This window comes from Cervus elaphus, chromosome 29 (assembly GCF_910594005.1).
Source record: "Cervus elaphus chromosome 29, mCerEla1.1, whole genome shotgun sequence".
Taxonomy (NCBI): domain Eukaryota; kingdom Metazoa; phylum Chordata; class Mammalia; order Artiodactyla; family Cervidae; genus Cervus; species Cervus elaphus.
The window spans coordinates 47,441,660-47,458,110 of NC_057843.1; the positions used below are offsets into that span (position 1 = coordinate 47,441,660).

Below are 16,451 nucleotides of genomic sequence, written 5' to 3' on the forward strand. Positions count from 1 at the left end.
GGTAGTTGCATGTATAGATTTCTAAGAAACTATCAAACTGTTTTCCGGGATGGTGTACCATTTTACTTTCCCACAATAAATGTATAAGTAATCTCGTTTCTCTCTAACCTCATCAGCACTTGACATTGTCACTATTTTGTATTTTGACATTGTCTATTTTTTTTATTGCTGAATTTTGAGAACTTTTTATATATTCTAGATATTAGTCCTTTGTCAAATATGTGGTTTGCAAATATTTTCTTTGAGTCTGTAGCTTTTTATCATCTTAATAGATAAAGACTTTCTCAGGGGAAACATTTCAAATTTTAATGAGGTTCAGTTTTTCCTTTTAATGATTTTGCTTTTGGTGTCACATCTACAGACTCTTTACCTAACCCTAGGTCCTGGAAATTTTCTCCTCTGTTTTTCCTCTGAGTTTTATAGTTTTTCATTTTCTATTTCAGTTTGTGATTCATTTTGAACTAATTTTTGTATAACATGTGAGATGAGACTTGGTCAGAATTCTTTTGTTTGCTTATGGATATCCAATTGCTCTCACACCATTTGTATAAAAGGTTATTTTTCTTTTATTGAATTGCTTTTGCACTTTCGTTAAAAAAAAATCAAAATTTTCCTATGAGAGTATTCTTACCACAGAGGTGATAATCCAAAATAATTCAGCTGGGTATTTAAATTTCTGACTATATCTTAGCTTATTCACTTGGTTGTAGTTTTATTTGCCTTAATCACCATTCCTTCACTTTCCTCCACGTACATCTTATGGTACAACCATGATGACTTGGCCCATAACATATTAGCCAAACTGAGGCTAGTGAAAAGTGGAAGTGCAGTCACTCAGTTGTGTCCAACTCTGCAACCCCAGGGACTATAGCCTACCAGGCTCCTCCGTCCATGGGATTTTCCAGGCAAGAGTTCTGGAGTGGGTTGCCTTTTAGACATGCTGCTTACTGCGTTGCTGACTTTTCTAGTTCTTTTGTTACTATATGTGATACCTCCCTTGTGTGATGGATTGAGAAGTACCTGAGTGGGAAACTAGAAGGAACCTGGGGTTGGTTCATTGAGACAGGATGGATTTATCCAGGTGTTTTGGTTATCACTGTTCTAAACATAAGGTCAAGGTGGATCAAATAATATTTCTGCCAGTTGATACTGTGGGGCTTCCCTGGCATCCAGTGGTTAAGAATCTGTGCTTCCATTGCAGGGGCACGGGGAAACTAAGATCCGACATGCCACTTGGCATGGCCAAAAAAAATTTCTGCTGGGGAATTCTCTGGCAGTCCAGTGGTTAGGACTCCGTATTTCCACTTCAGAACTGCAGGGGGCATGGGTTCAATCCCTCATTGGGGAAACAAGATTTTACAAATGCCCTGCTGGGCAGCCAAAAAAAAAGGAAAGAAAAGAAAAGAAAAAGATTGAATCCACACTTCCTCCTCTTCTAAACTATTTTTAAGGAAACTGCCTAACCTTGTTATTCTTCTTTGCCTGTCTTACCATCCCCATCCATTTTCTACTCTTTTTTGCTCCCCTCTGGAAATTGACTTCTGAAGACTTCACCCTACAGGCTCACTTATCTTCTGACTTCTGGGTGAATTTAGCCCTTGGGAGGACCTGGTAGAAAAAGGGAGATCAGGAGGAAGTATTCCTTCTAAAGAGATTTTATACAGATTTATAAATCTGATTCTATACAAGTTTATTAACATGTATGTTCTTCTACAAGTATAATATCTTGTGGATGGCCCAAGCTCCCAACACTTTCTTTTTTTTAGAACTTTCCTTTCTTGTTACTTTTGGAATTCATGCTGATACTTGTCCTTGGACGCTGCAACATTCAATGTTGTTTCCTTTAACCTGCTCCCACCTCTAAATAGTCCCTTATTTAACATTAACAGATAGCTCCCAGCTTGGTGTGCCAGTCTTTTCCTGCTAGGACCCTGCATAAGATACTTTGCAGAGATACTAACCTACATATTTTGTCAAAAACTACTTGAGAGGCTCCTGACTAAATTCCAGAACCTAGGTTAGGTAAGTGGATACATAGTTGAATGGGAGAGTATGAAGTAAGTAAGTAGAGATATAAAGAAACATTTTAGAAGACAAAAATACATAGCTCTCTATGATCCATGAAAGAAAAACATTGATTAGACTTCATTAAAATGAAAAACTTCTGCTCTGTAAAAGATACTGTTAAGAGAATGAGAAAACAAGTCATAGACCTGGAGAAAACCTTTGCAAAACATCTGATAAAACACTGGTATCCGAAGTATATATAAAGAAAACAATTGCTTAATTTAAAAAGGGCTTCCCAGGTGGCGCTATTGGTAAAGAACCTGCCTGCCAATGCAGGGGACATGAAGACATTAGAGACACGGGTTCTATCCCTATGTTGAGAAAATTCACTGGAGGAGGGCATGGCAGCCCACTTCAGTATTCTTGCCTGGAAAATCCCCTAGACAGAGGAGCCTGGCAGCCTACAGTCCATAGGTTCACAAAGAGTTGGACATGACTGAAGCGATTAGCATGCATGCACCTAAATTAAAAAGCAACAAAATATCTGAATAGATAGTTCACCAGAGGAGATACACAGATGGCAAATAAGCATATGAAAAGGTACTCTACATCATATGTCGGTAGTGAATGGAAAATTAAAGTGAATGAAACACCACTATACATTTATTTGAATGGCCAAAATCCATTCCAAGTGGAGTAATAGAAAAGTCATATTCATTGTTCATAGGAAACAAAAATAGTACAGCCATTTTGGAAGAGTTTGATAGCTTCTTACAAGTTAAAGACAGTCACATACGATTTAGCAGTCACACTATTAGGTCTTTACCCAAATGAGTTGAAAAGTTATGTCCACACAAAAACCTGCACGCAAATGATTTTAGCAGCTTTATTTATACTTTCCAAAACTTGGATGCAACCAAGACGTCTTTCAAAAGATTAATGTATAAACTAGTATATTCACACAATGGACTATTACCGAGCCATAAAAAGAAATGAGCTATCAAGACACTGGGGAAAAGACAATATTAATATTATACATTGCTGAGTGAAAGAAGTCAATCTAAAAATTGGTTGTATGCTTTCAACTATGTGACATTCTGGAAAAGGCAAAACTATCAAGGCACAAAGATAAGTGGTTGCCAAAGGTTCGGAAGAAGGAGGGAGAGATAAATAGGTGAAGCACAGGACATTTTTAGGTTAATTAAAATACTGAGTACAATATCATAATGGTGAATACATGTACTATGCATTTATCAAACCCTATAGAGTTATGGAAAAGATCGTTTTCATTCCAATCCCAAAGAAAGGCAATTCCAAAGAATGCTCCAACTACCCCACAATTGCACTCATCTCACACGCTAGTAAAGTGATGCTCAAAATTCTCCAGCCAGGCTTCAGCAATACGTGAACTGTGAACTTCCAGATGTTCAAGTTTAGAAAAGGCAGAGGAACCAGAGATCAAATTGCCAACATCTGCTGGATCATCGAAAAAGCAAGAGAGTTCCAGAAAACATCTATTTCTGCTTTGTTGACTATGCCAAAGCCTTTGACTGTGTAGATCACAATAAACTGTGGAAAATTCTGAAAGAGATGGGAATACCAGACCACCTGACCTGCCTCTTGAGAAATCTATATGCAGGTCAGGAAGCAACAGTTAGAACTAGACATGGAACAACGGACTGGTTCCAAATAGGAAAAGGAGTATATCAAGGCTGTATATTGTCACCCTGCTTATTTAACTTATATACAGAGTACACCATGAGAAACTCTGGGCTGGAGGAAGCACAAGCTGGAATCAAGACTGCCGGGAAAAATATCAATAACCTCATATATGCAGGTGACACCACCCTTATGGCAGAAAGTGAAGAAGAACTAGAGAGCCTCTTGATGAAAGTGAAAGAGGAGAGTGAAAAAGTTGGCTTAAAGCTCAACATTCAGAAAACTAAGATCATGGCATCCGGCCCCATCAATTCATGGCAAATAGATGGGGAAACAGTGGAAACAGTGTCAGACTTTACTTTTTTGGGCTCCAAAATCACTTCATATGGTGATTGCAGCCATGAAATTAAAAGATACTTACTCCTTGGAAGGAAAGTTATGACCTAGACAGCATATTAAAAAGCAGAGACATTACTTTGTCAACAAAGGTCTGTCTAGTCAAGGGTAAGGTTTTTCTAGTGGTCATGTATGGATGTGAGAATTGGACTATAAAGAAAGCTGAGCGCTGCAGAATTGATGCTTTTGAACTGTGGTGCTGGAGAAGATTCTTGAGAGTCCCTTGGACTGCAAGGAGATCCAACCAGTCCATCCTAAAGGAAATCAGTTCTGGGTGTTCATTGGAAGGACTGATGTTGAAGCTGAAACTCCAATATTTTGGCCACCTAATGTGAAGAGCTGACTTATTTGAAAAGACTCTGATGCTGGGAAAGATTGAAGGCAGGAGCAGAAAGGGACGACAGAGGATGAGATGGTTAGATGGCATCACTGACTCAATGGACATGAGTTTGGATGGACTCTGGGAATTGGTGATGGACAGGGAGGCCTGGCGTGCTGCGGTTCATGGGGTTGCAAAGAGTCAGGCACGACTGAGCGACTGAACTGAACTGAACTGATAGAGTTATAAGGGATTCCCTAGTGGCTCAGATGGTAATTAATCTGCCTGCAATGCAGGAAATCTTGGTTCGATCCCTGGGTCCAGAAGATCCTCTGGAGAAGAGAATGGCTACCCACTCCAGAATTCTTACCTTTAGAATTCCAGGGACAGAAAATAAAATAAAGAGTGAAACCCAAGTATTGAGTTTAGATAATTATAATGTATCAATATTGGTTCATCAATTTTAAATTGTACCTGCTAATCTAAGATGTTAATAATAGGGAAAATTGTGAGATATAGAGAAAGACTAAATGGAAATCTATACAATTTTGCTGCAAACTTAAAATTTTCCTTAAAAAAAAAGCATATTAAGAAAAAAAGTGGTAATCAACTTTTGAATCCAGAAAGAATCATGCAAAAGTTGACAATATAATGTAATAATCATTATATACAGACATATGTGAAATACTTTAGTGAAATAAGAGAGTAACAGAATTGGGGAAAGCTATGTAATGAAGAATATGTGAAGGATCAGTAAAACTTTATCCTATTGAATTATTGAATGAATAAATTTATTGAGAATTTCTTATTCTTAAGAACTAGTCTAAGCTGTTATATATATATTTAATTTAGTCTTCAAACAAATCTGGTAGGGAAGTGTCATGTGCTTCTTACATATGAGGAATCTAAAGTTCCTAAGATCATGTGACTTGCCCAAGGTCCCACAATATGTGAATGGTGAATGAATTTTGAACATAAATTTGAACATAGGTCTCTGACCCCAAAGAAAAATTAAGAAAGAAATGAGACTGAATGAGAACCTGCTTCAGAAGACACCATGTATTTTGACAAAGATGCTATTTTTATTAATAGGTAAAAATCAAAATGTCCTTTTTTGCTTAGAGATTCAGTGATTCAGTGATTTTATTTATTCTTTTGGTGATTCTAATAAACAAGGCCATAAAGGTGGTTTTCTTTTCTTTTTTTTTACGGCAAATTTTCTTTTAATGCCCAAGTTTAAAGGAAAAATAATCGAGATGTAAATATCAAATATTAGAGAAATGTATTCATTGTCAAAATTCAGGGGAAAAAGAATAAAAAACTGTAGACTCAGTTTCCATGACAAGATATGAAATTAAGTATAATGCTAATACAAAAGCTTTTCCCCTTCTTATTAGGAAATAAATGAACAAACACACAAAGCAGGTAGCTAGTGTTTTGCATTTGCTGAAAACAAGTTTTCATTTATCCTTCCTTGCTTGATTACACGAGTTTTTGTAAACTTACAGTGATTTTGTTAAAATATGCACACACACAGACTATTTGTAGATTCTGGTGTGGAGGAGTACAAACTATATACCTTAAACCATCTAAGAGAGAGTGAAGAAAAAGCAGTGCTTTCAGATACTAAGATAATTGGTAATGATAGGCGAAACAGTCAGTACGACTGAATGGTGTTTATATTTCATCCATTTCTTTTGCTATGGATGTTATAGATCTTATAGTGATTAAACTAGGATTAAACTAGTTTTGGGGCTTCCCAGTTGGTCCTAGAGCTAAGAACCTGCCTTCCAAAGCAGGAGACATAAGCGACATGGGTTCAGTCCCTGGGTCGGGAAGATCCCCTGGAGGAGGGCATGACAACCCACTCCAGTATTCTTGCCTGGAGAATCCCATGGTCAGAGGAGCCTGGCGGGCTACAGTCCATAGTTTCACAGAGTCGGACATGACTGAAGCGACTTAGCAGCAGCAGTAGCAAACTAGTTTTCAGCTCCAAACTAAAATGACTTTAAAAAAGTGAAAGCGCTGAAAAGAAATCCTTGTTCTGGAGTTTGTGTACCTGCTTCAGGCTGAGCCAGAAATGCAGGAAAAGAAAAGTCTTTTCGTTTCTGGATACATAAGGTGCAGTCATGTGGAAATGATCCTTTCTTTAGTTTCAGTGGTAGAAACCTGGGATATTGACTCAATAGCCAAAGTGACCCACCTTGCAAATCTTTTCTTTAGCCATGATGTATAAACAATGCATCGTCTTACAATTACTACCACTGTTTGCTTTTCTGGCTCTGAAGACTGATTCATAGGTGATCAGCATCTTCCTAATCATAACTGAGAATTAGTCAGGTTTCATGATTCAAATCATGAATTGAATAAAACCACTCACTGGTTCTGAGGCTTGCCTAAGCTTCCTCCTTTCTCTGTGCCACAGTTTGCTCGTCTGTAAAATGAGGACATTGATGGTTGTGATGAAAACTATTAATAAATGAGATAATCAGCATTGAACCCACATAAAGAACTCAGTAAATATTAAAACACAGTAGCTTCTGCTGTGATGAGGAGCTTGCCATGCATTTTTGCCAAAGAAAGCTTTCTTTGATATGAGAATACATTATGAAATGTTCAATAATATCAGAAACATCAGATCATTTTTAGCTGCTGCAAAGAGGAATGAAATGAGAGCTCTTGCATGTAGTAAACTAAGTTATGGATTATCTTCTTTATACTCTCACCTCACTGGAGATTATTAAATTCAGTAGTGTTAACCTTTCAAGCAGCGAAAAGCTTATTTATTGACTCAGTTTTTCTGCGAATATGTGTACTCAGTCATGTTGGACTCTTTGTGGGTCCCATGGACTGTAGCCTGCCAGGCTCCTCTTGTCCATGGAACTTTCTGGAGTGGGTTGCCACTTAATTCTCCAGGGGATCTTCCTGACCCAGGGATTAAACCTGCACTTCCTACATTAGCAGGTGGATTCTATACTGCTGAACAAACATGGAAGCCCAACAGAAGTAAAGGGACTTCTTATTGATTAGTTAGAACTTGAATGGGGCTTTCAGAAAAAAAAAAAAAACAACACTGCACTATTCTAATACATCATCCTTCTGGTTCTCATGTGATAAAAGCTTTAATGCTTACCATTATCTTTTTAAAAACTTTTGTTTTTTTACCTAAGAATAAAAATATTTTTCAATTAACCACCAGTTATTTTTTTGTTTGGGATCTCTGAACTAGGCTCTAAACAATGTTCTCTGGTTATCTGTATCTATTGATCTTGCTATTTGAAATGTCCAGCTGCCTGGGAAGCCCATGGAACTACAAATGGGTCCAAGGTAAAAGTAGGAAAAGTACCTGCAAAAAAGGAGCAGAAGTAGAATGCAAAAACAGTATGAGAGAAAGAAAAGGAAAAGAAAGTGGCTTGAATTTCACAGTGTATGTGGGTTTTTTGTTTTTGTTTTTTTCCTACCTTTTTTCACCCCACCACAGGAATCCATAGAAATTCAGGCTTAGTCTCAAGCTGAGTCATCCACCAAACCACCCATTTAGAAAGAAGTCTGTTTTGTTTTGGCCAGTCTAATGGAAATAAACTTCAAGTCTCTTGCTTCTAGCTGGAAACAATTATTGTTTTATTTTCATGAAGATCGTGACCACTGGAAATGTTGTGTTGTCAGCATGCAAACCAACTATTCAAGTGTCTCAACTTTTATACTTTAAATATGTTTGTCCTCATTTATCTAGCATGTGTGCTTTCTCTCTTAAATTCTCCACATTCAGAAGTCTACTTTAGTCTTTCTAAATCTATCAGAGAAAATATAGCCCAGGATTGGTACATGGCAAAATATGAGGGTCCTTGTCCAAAAATTATTAAGAAGTTCAAGACAGATAGAGCAGACCATTGAACCAAATAGGGGGACTTCTGAATGGGGCCCCAAGTGTGGAGGTTGTGTATTCATGAAGCCAACCCTGAATGCAGCTCTTCTTTGTTGTCTAAATATAATCTATTATTCTTCAAAACCTTCGTACTCAGTTTAAAAGGAGGGGGAAAAATGAACTTTTAGTGCCATCTGGTGTGAATCTCAGGGATGGTGGAGCCTGGTGGGCTGCCGTCTGTGGGGTCGCACAGAGTCGGACACGACCGAAGCGACTTAGCAGCAGCAGCAGCAGCTGTGAATTTTCATCTGGTTTAATAATCTGTTTTTAGATCCTCCTCTATCTGTCTAGAAAACAGTTTCTTAGTTTCTCTCCCATTTCTTCTTCCCTTGGCTACTCTCTAAGAATTTTTGGAGTGTACCATGGCAAAGTGGGTCACTGTCGAGGGAAAGACTGAGGTCTCTGGTCTCTGTTTGCTGGTTCACATTTCTCGTCTACTCAAGGGAAAAACTTGACATTAGAGGTTAACTTGGGCTGTGAGATACTGGCCATTTCATTTGTTCCCTAGAGGCAGTGACATTATTGGATTTTAAACAAGATAGGGCTCAGAATTATTTTTTCTTCCTGTGTTTGGGAGCATGGGAGAAAGACCCAAGTAAAGACAAAATAAGAGGTTCGTACATTGCTCTACACCCGAGCTAGACATATGGAATTTATGACCTAGTCACATATAATAGTTTTTTCTAACATTTTCTCTTAAAACTTGCAAGCAAATATTAGTTTCTGCTTTGATGATTTTTTTTGGTCTTTTTTAAAAAATAATTTTAAGAAGTCAAACCAAAAAGTTCCACTTTTATATAAAATCACAAAGTTGACTCCCTACAAAAAGAACCTGCAGTAAAATCATTTGTTAGTTTTTTTTTTTTTAAGTGGATACAACCATTGTTTCCTCTTGCTTCTCTGTGTTTGGATGGATTACACAGAAAACAAATATAAATGCATCAAATAGGCAAGTATTTACACTTCATGGGGCTGATTATTAACTACGTGTGTTTTAAATCTTCCCCTTGACTGGTTCTTTCCTATCTTCACTCAAAAGGGTCAAGAAGTTTTTTATCTTAAAAACAAAACAAAAAGAAAAGTAGTGTCTGGTCCAGTATAAGCCCCTGGTGCCACCAATAAGCTTAAGCTCGTGCTTGCGATCAGTCACTCAGTCAAGTTCAACTCTCTGCAACTCTTTCTCCAATTAAGTAATGGGTAATTCATTGCAAGGACTGTTTAGCGAAAAGTGACACCAAAACAGAGCTGAGAGGAAGACCTTCTGATCCACTGAGCAAGTCACTAAACCATCCTACTTTTGTGATCTTTCTTGGAGGTAAACCTGTCCATGTAGGTGTTAAGGTTCCCTTGATCTCTGATCAAAGGACAAAATGGTTTTGTTTAGAGGGCAAAGTCTATACAACAAAAACATTTTATCATAACTCTTCACATTAAGCAAATAAACAAAATGATAAACATGCTCCAAGATAGGTCCCACGTGGCTCAGGCAGTAAAGAATCTGCCTACAATGCAGGCCACCTGGATTCCTTCCCTAGGTTGGGAAGATCCCCTGGAGAAGGGAACAGCAACCCACTCCAGTATTCTTGCCTGGAGAATTCCACGGACAGAGGAGCCTGGCAGGTTACAGTCCATGTACCTGAGAAGAATTGGACTTGACTGAGTGACTAACATTGGAGAAGGAAATGGCAACCCACTCCAGTGTTCTTGCCTGGAGAATCCCAGGGACGGGGGAGCCTGGTGGGCTGCCGTCTATGGGGTCGCCGAGAGTTGGACACGACTGAAGTGACTTAGCAGCAGCAGCAGCAGAGCGACTAACAAACACTATACTTTTTCTAAAATAAAACACTGGCAAAAAAATTAGAAACTGAAATTATTAAAATTTTTTTTAATGCAGTTTCTATCCGTTGATCAGGAAGATCCCCTGGAGAAGGAAATGGCAACTCACTCCAATATTCTTACCTGGGAAATCCTATGGACTGAGGAGCCTGGCAGGGTACAGTCCATGATTGCAAAAGAGTCAGACAAGACTGAATGACTAAACAGCAATAGCAAAGTGTCATTAAGTATCATGAGAATTATTGTGCATCATTCTAATACTTTTTTATGTTTTGCGTTATCCAATTGTTCTTAAAAAATGTAGAAAATATTATACTAGAATGAAGAATGTTAAAATACTAAATGAAGAAATTTCTCTACTCGTTGGGCAATGCATTTTTTTTGACAGAAGGCACAGAATTGTACTTTAATATTTTAGGCAAGATTCTCACATAATGTAAAATGCTTGTAAGTTTGTCTCTCGGGAGTTGTTTGTATGCATAATTATCATACAAACAGGCATGTCATTATTGGTTGTGTTTTTTTAACCATTTGATTTCAATATTTCCATTGTCTTCCCCAGAATAATCCACTTTTTAAGCACAAATAGTAGCCAGCATGGTTTTCAGATATGCATAAGTTCTCGTATTTGATCATAAAACTTTTATATTGATTTCAATTATGCAAATTAAAATTTTATTTCAAAATTCTTACTCGGAAGTTTTTTGGTTTCATTCAGTTTTTGATCTTTACTGCCATCTAGTGATAAACTCTATGAATGTGCTCTTAAATATATGTACAAAGTATTGTATTAAAAAATGTAAAAAAATTAAAAAGCAAGTTCTATTTCTTCATAGGATTTACAATCTAGTCAAGGATGCATAAGCTGTAGGCATGAAAAATATGGAAAATCATTTTTCAAAGAATATAAAAACAAAAATTATCAACAATGAGGGAAAGCTATGTGTATTATGGAAGCAGTAATGATTTTATACAGCATTACGTTTTTATTCTTCATCCATATTTTGATGGACTTCAGATATAATGTGTAAGAATTGATTTCCAAGAGCCCTAGCCTTGAATATCTGGTGACCTGTTGAACATCTGGATGTCCCCTGGGGAAGTAAAGCTCATCATGTCTCCACTTTCAATCTGAAAGTAAATTTTAGTCCTGATGAAGTGAGTGAGGTCTGTGAGAGCAGGGATAAGGTACAGCAACCTCTTACAAGAATCATCTGGGCTGGTAGGAACAGAAATATAGTGAGGCCACTGATTGCTGCCAATGGTTATCACTGGGGTGGAAACAGACACAAAGGAAAACAGTAATGTTTGCTCACAGAAGCACTTTGCTGGCTATTAACATCGTCAACTGTCAGTTAGAATGAATGGCTCCATTTAGAACTCAGTAATCTGAAAATAGAACTCTGGCAGAAAGCATCCCTCTTCTTGGATGAATGATCTTGCTTTTAAATACTCTTACTTCTTGTCCTTGGTGCTGTGCCAACGGACTCTCGGATTTATTGGAGATTGCCTAAAGTCAGGTCACACACTAAAGGAAGATTTTCAGATGTTTAAGACTATTAGCATCAAATGGAGGGTGTGTACCTGACACAATGAGAAGAAATGAAAAGAGAGGACTGAAAATGGAAATATAAGGGGGAAAAAAAAAGCACCCATTGACAGTGTATGAAACCAGATAATCATTCAATTACTTCTTTCCAAGGATCTTTAAAATCTATTCTCAAAGACTAAGTAAATTGGTTTCTTTACACTGTGAATATTTGATTCTTTCTTATGTCCATTTTTGAGAAAAAAAAACTGCACAACAGACACATGGGAAATACCTTCAATCATTGTTTATAGTTATATTTTAAAATGTGTACAATAAATATTCACATGTCATTAGGAAAATAAGAACTTCTCTGGTGGTCCGATGAATCTGCCTGCTGATGCAGGGCTCACAGGTTTGATCTCTGGGCTGGGGAGATTGCACATGCCGTGGAGCAACCAAGCCCTTGCATCCACAGCTACTGAGGCCTGCCTGTCCTAGAGCTTGTGCTTTGCAACGAGAGAAGCCGTGGCAATAAGAAGCCCTGGCACCACAAGAGAGGAGCCCCTACCTGCCGCAATAGAGGACACTGAGCAGCAACAAAGACCCAGCACAGCCAGAAATAAACACATAAACTGTAAACAATAAAGAAAGAACAGTCATGTTACATGATATCTTCTCTCATCTTCTCTCATCTCATAATTTTGGTTGCTTTAATCTGTAATGATGGCATTTGAATCAAGTCTTTTCTCCTAATTTGTTCTTCTGTTGTCTGAGAATGCACTTCTATCTATAAATAAGCCCATTTGAAAGTTTATATTTTAATATGTCTCAACCCAATAATTATTACTATTAACCTGTACATCTATTATTTCTTAATTTATCTCTCCTGCAAAAGAGGAAGGTATCTTTCTTACTTGGTCTCCCCAGCCCCACCTACTCCTATACATTTTTGTTAATAGCATATATTATTATTGTGCGTTTTTCTAATGGTTGCGTTTTCACATTTAAATGTTGGATCAATATCAGAATGTTTTTGGCTCCAGATAGAAGAAAGCCTGAGGAATTATGGCTTAAACAATTAAGAATTTATTCTCTGCTCATAATAAAAAGTCTAAAGGTATATGGCTCCAAGGTTGGCCAAGAGGCTAACTGGCAACAACTCTGCAGTCTCTCAGCCTTCTCACTATGGCTGACGTCCGCACTCATTTGCACACAAGAGAGAGCTGGGGACCAGTGTACCCACAAGATTACCTCCTCCTTCTGTGCCATTGTTTGGGAGTTTATAGTATGACCTTACAGAGGCTCAGCCATTCTATACTCAACTTTTTATTAATACTGAGTACTCTGACAACTTCTGCCCCCGTACATTCTCCATTTTTTATAATATTGAGCTTGGCCACTTGCGATTCATTAGAAAGAAATTGTTCTCATCGTTTTTAGGCTTCTCCTGAAGAGGTTTCTTTTTTTTCCCTCTATTTGAATATATCCATATATCAATATTTTCTATATTACAGAAATGCAACATTTATGTGACTGCTTGATGACATCTTTTTTTTTTTTTTACCTCTATAATTTATTCTACTTGTGCATATTTACTATTATTTCAGGGAGATCATAAGAAGGAAGGAAAGAAAAATCTTGTCATCATTTCAGCTTTTTAAACTGTTTGTATCATTTTAATGTATATCCTCTAATTTAAACATAACACCGGAGAAGGCAATGGCAACCCACTCCAGTACTCTTGCCTGGAAAATCCCATGGACGGAGGAGCCTGATAGGCTGCAGTCCATGGGTTGCTAAGAGTCGACACGACTGTAGCGACTTAGTAGCAGCAGCAGCTAAACGTAACACACAGGTATTTTATTTTCCACCCTGTGAATTATTAAACATTGAATGGCAGGGACATATTACTTTAGTTTATCATGAAAAAAGGAAGTCTTAGTCATTCAGTCATGTCTGACTCTTTGCAACACTATGAACGGTAACTCACCAGGCTCTTCTGTCCATAGAATTCTCCAGACAAGAATACTGGAGTGGGTTGTCATTCGCTTCTCCAGGGGATCTTCCCAACTCAGGGATCAAACTCAGGGATCTCCCGTATTGCAGGCAGATTCCTTACTCTCTAAGTCACTAGGGTAGCTCCTTAGTTTATCATGAAGAAGAAAGAAGTGAAAGGTGCTCAATCATGTCCAACTCTTAGTGACCTCATGGACTATACAGTCCATGGAATTCTCCAGGCCAGAATACTGAAGAGGGTAGCATTTCCTTTCTCCAGGGGATCTTCCAAACCCAGGGATTAAACCCAGGTCTCCCGCATTGCAGGTGGATTCTTTACCTGCTGAGCCACCAGGGAATCCCAAGAATACTGAAGAGGGTAGCCTACCCCTTCTCCAGGGGATCTTCCCAACCCAGGAATCGAACCTAGGTCTCCTGCATTGCAGGCAGATTCTTCACCTGCTGAATCACCAGGGAAGCCCATACCACGTGATTAATTTACAAGGTTCTGTGGGAATCATGAATTCTAAGCTTCATATTTATGAAGATTATATGTGTCAGGAACGGTGTTAGTATTACTTTTCTAGACACTAAATTTCTAAATTTTATTTTGAAAAAAAGTCAGACTTGTAGAAAATTTGTAAGAATAATGCAAATAATGTTCACATAACTTTTACTCAGACCCTTGCATTGTAGCATTTGACTCATTTCTATTCTTCTCTTTTTCTACACACAACACAGACACACGTTTTTCTGATTCATTTGAAAGCAACTTTTAGCCTTTACCACTAAATATCTCAGCATGCACTTCCTGAAAACAGGAATATTTTCACCACAAAACCATAGCATAATAATCAAAATCAAGAAATGAACGTTATACAATACTCTTATCTAATCTTCAGACCCACTTTATGTTTTTCAGTTGTCTCAATAATGTCTTTTTATAGCCATCCTTCCAACAGACAATATCTGGTTCAAGGTCCAATCCAGACTCACATGCTGTATTCAGTTGTCCTGTCTCTTTAGTTTTCTTTGCTTTAGAATAGCTTCTCAGTTTATCTTTTACAATCATAACCCTGATTTCTTATAATCTATTGATATTGTGATTTACTTTGATGTACTTATTATCTGAAGTTGACCATGGGAGCCTCTTTGGTCTGGACTCTGTTATTTTGACAGATCTCCATCATTATCTGAGAACTTCCATATTTTCTGGCTAAAAAATACGTTTGAGGCTCAGCTTGCACTTCCCTCAATGAGTCCTGAAATCACTCATTTCTCTGTTTCTCATTTCTTTTTAAGGAGAATGATTTTAGGAACCAAATCTGGCCACTAGGTTTGCATAACTACTGGAATGTGATTGTTCTTACGGCTGCTCAGCACACAGAACTGGAAAATAGATCTGTATGTGCCCATGTATTCGTATTTATTTTCATAACTGTCTGTCTCTGATCTCTATGTATTCTGACATTATAGCTTCAGGAAAGAATATCCTCAATTTTACACAAATCATTTGGCATTCTGACTTGAAATATCTGACTTCTGCACTGGGTTACCCTGCTCAGTCCTTTTAGAGAGACCAAATTTCTGCGAAAGTGAAAGTGTTAGTCGCTCAGTTGTGTGACTTTTTGCCATCCTATGGACTGCAGCCTACCAGGTTCCTCTGTCCATGGAATTCTCCAGGCAAGAATACTGGAGTGGGTTGCCATTCCCTTCTCCAAGGCATCTTCCTGACCCAGGGATTGAACCCAGGTCTCCTGCATTGCAGACAGATTCTTTATCAACTGAGCCACGAGAGAAACCCAAAATGCTATGCATGGGCAAGCCAAAATTGGGAATTTGGGTCCAAGGACCAGGATCTGGAATGTGTCCACAAAAGTGCTGCCACCTGGTGGAAATCTGCTGCAAGCTCAGTGGCTGTCTTCACTATCTTGGTTCTCTGATGACTACCTATACTTATGTAAACAAATTTGTTGCTAAAGTTGTACAACTTAATAGGAGTTGGAAGATTAATTAAAAACAATCCTGAGTTTGCAAATACAAATAGCAATAATCGAGAACATTTGTAAAAGACAGCCTTAAATTATTGACTTTATATTACAAAAACTTTTTAATTAAGGTTGCAATAACTTACAGAATGGGACAATCTTAACATTCTACTTTGGCATCTATACTTTCAAGAAAATAATGTAATTTACTTGCTTAAGTGTGTATAATATATACTAATTCACTGGAGTCTATATACTATGAAATTAATATGAGTTTTATAGGGAGATGATAAATTTGTTGGATAACTTATTAGACCAAGCACAAAAATCCATGTGACAGTAAATCAACTTGTTATTAGTATTTCTTTACACTTTGCCTCCCTTACAAAGCCTTGTAAAAAATCACAAAAAAGATTATTGACAACTTGTATACCGGCTATTGAAAGTCATTTCTGGAGGCCAAACTTCCCCTGAAGTAAATGGAATTAGTTTTCCCTTGCAAAGACTGCAGGAAGAAGCTTAGTTTGGCTCAGTGACTATGTATTCTTAAGAAAAATTTTATATTCTAAAGTGAAAGTGTTAGTCGTCAATTTTGTCCGACTCTTTGCAACCCCATGGACCCACCAGTCTCTTCTGTCCTTGGAATTTTCCAGGCAAGAATACTGGAGTGGGTTGCCATTCCCTTCTCCAGGGGATCTTCCCAATGCAGCGGTCAAACCTAGGTCTCCTGCATTACAGGCAGATTCTTTACTATCTCAGCCACCAGGGAATCCCTTTGCATTCTAAAGGTAAAAT

At 37.8% G+C, this 16,451-nt stretch overlaps 1 protein-coding gene across 1 annotated transcript in view; it reads right to left on the bottom strand.

The window, feature by feature from the left end:
* Positions 1–16,451, bottom strand: part of LOC122686324 (60S ribosomal protein L7-like) — a 675,506-nt gene that overhangs the window by 449,047 nt on the left and 210,008 nt on the right. The gene's annotated exons all lie outside the window — the stretch shown is intronic.